This window comes from Sus scrofa, chromosome X (genome assembly GCF_000003025.6).
Source record: "Sus scrofa isolate TJ Tabasco breed Duroc chromosome X, Sscrofa11.1, whole genome shotgun sequence".
Lineage (NCBI taxonomy): Eukaryota > Metazoa > Chordata > Mammalia > Artiodactyla > Suidae > Sus > Sus scrofa.
In genome coordinates this window covers 26,909,752-26,915,751 of record NC_010461.5, presented here as the reverse complement: position 1 = coordinate 26,915,751, position 6,000 = coordinate 26,909,752, and positions in this window count along the sequence as shown.

The window sequence follows — 6,000 nt, the reverse complement described above, 5'->3', positions numbered from 1 at the left end:
TATTAACACCATCTTCCAACTAGGATTTCACTGCAGCAAAAATGACAGATGAGGGGAAAACACCCCACCCTGAGACCTACAGTGGTGTTTAATATAGGAGATGTGCTCCATCTACTGGTGCAGATGACAACCACACAGAGAGATGCAAACCACAGACAACAAAATAAAAGACATCAATTTTCAACTGGATTGTGGCCATTTGGATTTTTAAAAAGGGAAACACCTTTTCTTTTTAAGAACGAAGGAATGAGGAGAGAAAGGGATGAAATTTACAAAGACAGAAGCTACGCAGATAAAAGAGAAACAAACTAGATGGAGACACAATGGGAGAAGCAGCATAAAAAAAACAGGGAAAAATGTGCCCAAATGGCAGAACTCTAAGAAACAAGCTATTTGGGAGTTCCCGTCGTGGCGCAGTGGTTAACGAATCCGACTAGGAACCATGAGGTTGTGGGTTTGGTCCCTGCCCTTGCTCGGTGGGTTAACGACCCGGCGTTGCCGTGAGCTGCGGTGTAGGTTGCAGACGCGGCTTGGATCCCCCGTTGCTATGGCTCTGGTGTAGGCAGGTGGCTACAGCTCCAATTAGACCCCCAGCCTGGGAACCTCCATATGCCGTGGGAGTGGCCCAAGAAATAGCAACACAGAAGCTTCAAACAAAGCCCCACAAGCCTAGGAAATAACATGCTATAACATGTCATCTTTTAGAGTCTTCATTTAAATTATTTTGAGGAAATATTTTGTAGGGATTTTCTCTACATTGACACAATCGACTTGGGTAATGCTAAGTCTTAATATAGATTCATTGCACATTTTGATACTTTCTGGGGACATACAGACAATAGTGCTGATGCCGGAAGTTCACAGCAATTTGGGAAAGACTGGAGGGGTTGAGACATGACCAGCCCTTATATGCGCCTCTTGTGCATATAGTTGGTCTCTAATGACAACTGTTACTTCCCAGACTTGTCACTGTTTCCAGTTATGATTCTTAGGCTTCTAAGGATCTGATACCTTTGTTTCCTCAAACAGCTATGTACTTTCTGAGGTGCTCATGAATATTTGACTATCATTTCTCATTCATGGGCATTGACAGCATCCGTCTACAAAGCATTCTAGAAACAGCTTTTCCACTTTTCAGAGACTTGTCTTATCAAGGGGTCCTACAGCCTCTTAGAATGAAGAGACAAGAAAAATAACATTTACTGAGCATCTATGAGGCCACCAGGCTGACTGCTTCAGAGGTTACTCATTGGATCTTCATCCCTGCTCTGTGGTGGTCTTTCAACTATTTTGCAAATGTCAAGACAAATGATCAGAGAAGCAAAATAACCACCCCAATGCTAGTGACTCGTGGTTCTGAAAAGCTGACTGACCAAGTGAATTGTAGTGTGTGGGCTCTCTCCTACAGCATGAGGATCTACCATATAATATAAGCCTAATATAAGCCTGTGTTTCTCAACATGAGAACCTGCTTCAGGATCTCCTGGGGTTGGCTGTTCAAAATGCAAATGCCAGAGCCTTAGCAGATTGACTGAATCAAAACCACCACTGGTGGAGCCCTAAAATCTGCATTTTAACAACTGTCAGGATGACTCTGATTCTCATTAAATTTGGGGACCACCTGATAGAAGCAAAAAAAAAAAAAAAAAGCTGAGATACCAAGGGCATGGCTTTAGAGCTAACAGTGTAACAGAGGTTTTCTCTATTTTTCACAGTTCAAGTTGTTGTGGTGCCAGGCAAGAATGCTATTACTTATCATCTGGTTAAGCTACTCAGATTTTCTGAGCCAGGGTACTTATCCATAAAATGGGAATCATAGTTTCTGGTTCATCTGGTTGGCATGAGGAGTAATCTATGTGAAAACACTGTGCAGATTCTAAATGGCTCTATGGCAGGTTGTTAAAAACAGCTCCCGGTCCTCCTCTGACCTCCACATCCACATCAATGCAATATTCACGTTGCTAGTCTGCCTATCAAGATGTGAAGTACTATCCTCCATTCCTTGAATCTGGGCCATGTAATTTGCTTTGGCCAATGGGACAATAGCCAGTATGACCCAGGTAGAGGCTTTAAAAGCCTTTGCAAAGTGGGGACTGTCCTACTGCTGTACTTGAGATCCTGAGGTCACCATGTGACTGAGCCCAGCTAGCCTTTTGAAAGATAAGAAATTGCATAAAGAAGAACCACAGTCATGCAGCTACCAGCCAACTGCCAGACAAGTGAGGCTATTCTGGATAATCCAGCCACCTGCTGACTCTCCAGCTACCTGTAGACTCATGAAGGAAATCAGCAGAAATCAAAAGAGCCAGCCTAGACCAGAAGAACTGCCCAGGCAGTCCAGCAAATTGTGAGCTAAATAAAGGATTGTCAAAGCCCCCAAACTTGGGGGAAGCTTGATATGCAGCAAAAGCTAACTGATACAGACTCTATGCACACACTACCAGTTAGGTTGTCTAGTGTTTTGAGCCTGGCTTCCGTGGTTTTCAACTATGCTGCCCAGGGGGCAGACAACAGATGATCAGACATTATTGTGCAAATTTTCAGTTAATCTCTTTCATCACATGGGGATAATGCCCACCAGAAAGTGCTTTACACTGACCAAAGCACATTCTGGAAGTGACAGGGGCTAAGAGGAAAGAACCCCTCCCTATTTCCCTCTCATTGTTTCTAGAAAGGCAGTTCAGCAGCCTTGTGCAGAAGGACATATAACCTAAATCTTATTCAAGCCTACTGTCAATAATAATCTTCTGGTTCCACAAACGCATGCATAATCTGCTGCCTACCATCCCATGTGCACTCTTTGAATGCCCTGCTGCTGGCACCAAGATAAATGGCTTCATCAAAGTCAGCCATGGAGGCTTACAACCTGTTGAGGCAGAAAAGCTTCCTGGGGGAGCAGAAACATCCTAATGCCCAAATCAAGCATCCTCGCTGCCATATGAAGCATTACCGTGCAGAATACATTAAATAAACCTGTAATGGTGAACGGGGCAGAATTGTGCTACCCAGGCTCACCCCGGGAGTCTTTATACTGTGATCAAATTCTTTTGATAGGCATTTTCAAAGTGTATTGTTCCTCTTGCTAAACATGTTTGGCAAGAGAAGACTCATCATCTGGAAACATCATCTGAGGAGTCTCATTCAGTGGAACAAGGTGAAAGGGGGTTCTGTCAAAGCCACATGCTGCAATGTGAAAAGTAAGTATAAAACAGAGAATTTTAAACCTTCCCTCAAGGGAGTCAGAGATTGTGCAACGAATGAATACAGCTGTCTCACCATCCATTTGACATACAGCAAGTTGCTACGTGCTCTGGGGGTGACTATTTACAAGGCTGATGTACCATATTCAAATCACATACTCATTCTGCACCCCATCACACACACATACACGTGTGTGCACTTTATTAGATGGTTATAGTGCTATTGTTGGTTGAAGATAACCACACATCCCATTTTCTTAAATCTACTTCTAAGCTGTACTAAATCAGGGGGGATGTCTCAGATTGCCACTGGGTAAGCCCCAAATAAGGCTCAGGCTCCTTCTGCTTATTATACACTGGCTCAAATATGTTTATTTGTACTGAAGAATTTCAAATGCCTTCTTAAAAGCCTAACAGATATTCTGAATATAATTTGGAGTTTTAAGCTTCACTCAATAAATAAAACTAAGTCCACATAAATGATCACCATTAGGTCCATTAATATGAGTTCTAGAACCAGGATATTGTAGGATTTTCCTCATACCAGATTCAACCACCATTAGACCATAGTTAGTTAACAAAAAGCTTTTATTTGGCCAATGGATTAAAACAACTAACTGAGGTTGTGTTGGAAATATTTAACTGCTGGATACAGTCCTTGGTTGCCGGTGATCCAAGTACCAAATGATGAAGGAATTGCATAACCAGTAGAGAATGAAGAAAAAAAGAAGCCATCATATAAACACAACCAAAGAAGAGAACCATGCAAATGACAAGCCATGAAGATGGATGAGCTCTCTTCAGGACAGGAAAGTTATAGAGCAACAGGAGAAGATTGCCAAGGACAGAACCTCAAGGATCGCCAATGTTAAAAGTGTAGGCAGAGCAGGGGACTGAGAAGCAGTGGCCAGAAAGGTGAGAAGACAAGTTGGAGTTGTCTTTATCACCAAACCCAAAGAAAAGAGTGTTTCAACACAAGGAAGGTGCCAATAGAGCCAAGTATGAAATGAGGGGAATGGACTTCACTGGATTTGACAAGAAAAATTATTGGTGACTTTGGCCAGAGCAGTTTTCATGATAGGGTGAGGATAGAATTGAGACTGTAGTAGGTCAAAGTCCATAGTAGGTAGGAAATGAAGACTTAGCTTTGAAATGCAGGAGGGAATGGGGAAAAAAGAAGAAGCAAGTGAAGGAGGATGGGATGAAAAAAGCTTTAGAAAAGGTTTAAGTGTTTTTCAATGTTGATAGGAAGGAGGGACATCTCTTCCAGCCTTATAAGAGGAAATGAGAGAGAAGGGTGCAGCTGCAGAGATATCTGCAGGCCTTGCAGGCAGAAATGTTGTGTGTTCCCACCTGGTGACTTTTTTCTTCAAGGTGAAGTAGAAACCACGGTACCTCTGCAGAGACTGGAGAGGTGAGGGAGAGACCAGGGGTAAGATAAGAGTGGAGAAGATTTGAAATAGTCACTATGGAAGGTAAGAAAGATGGAGTTAACTATGGAAATATGGAGGGATTTCTAGGCACCATGGAGGGTGGCCTCAGGTGGAGTTGGACAGCCTGGATTCATGGTCAGGCTAATGGTGTCGTTTTGTCCAGCAGTGCCCAGCTGTCTAGATGGAAGCAAAAAGCAGAAGTTGTACCCACCCCAGAAAAGAGTTTGAGTGCATGTATTCCATGGAAGGGATGGAACAAAGATGTTAAGGATCTTGGCAAGAGAGAAGTTAGACTGATGGACCATAGAATATAAACTAGATAGATAAGGGGAGATAGGAGGAAGCTGATATTAGGTAAGGAGAAATTAGTCAGTCAATTGAGGAGAGCTTCCTTGAGTTTGACTAACAAGTGTGGTGGGAGCAACTGAGTGAGGGGGTAAACTGTGTGAACACAAGATGTCTAAGAGCGACAAGTTCCAGAACAAGGCCATGGAGTGGGTAAATGGAGGGGCATGTATGGGAAAGTCGTGGAAAAAGAGAAGATGAACCACTTGAAAGGATAGGGGAGTCATGCAAGTGGTTTGTTGTCTACATGGAAGGGGAAGTTCATAGGATGATGGCAAGACTGAGGTGGAGAAGAAACAATGGGCAGTCACTGACTGAGGGAGGGTGACCAGAAAGCTGGAAACTGACAGAGATGAGGAGATTTAGGGAGTGGCACAGTTATGTAGTGAGTCTCAAAAACCCGGAAGGTGGTCTAAAAGGAGCATGAAGAACCAGGTAAGGACCCGCACCACCGCCCAGCCTGATACCCATCAAGTGAGAGATGGAGCACCTCCACTTGAGAGACCCATGGGGACAGAGGTTCAGTGAAGGCTGAGGGGGCAGTGAGCCAGGACATGAGAAGTTTATTGTCGGGTAGGAGTTGCACGTGGTCCAGTAGAAAGGGTAGAGCATGAGTGCAATGACAAGATAACTGGAAGGATTCAATACCAAGGAAAAGAGGAACCAGAGAAAAGGAGCTTAGAGGGTTTGCCTGGCTACAAGGTTTTCGAACAGACCTCAGCTTTCCTCTGTGGTTGGGGACAAGTGTCAGGGCATCCTACAAACAAAGCTCTAAGGGTAGGTGTAAATAGCTTAAAGCACATGAAATTGCTACTCCTCACTATTTTTTGTCTTTTACTTCCTATTTTATCTGAATTATCATACATTAAAAGTGACTCTTTTCCATGTACAGTTTAATTTTAACACGTGTATGGATTCATGCAACTATCACCATTATCCAATAAAAAACACTGCCATCACCCCCCTAACACTCTCTCAGGCCGCCCATTTGCACTCACATCCTCCTGCACCCCAGCCCCTAG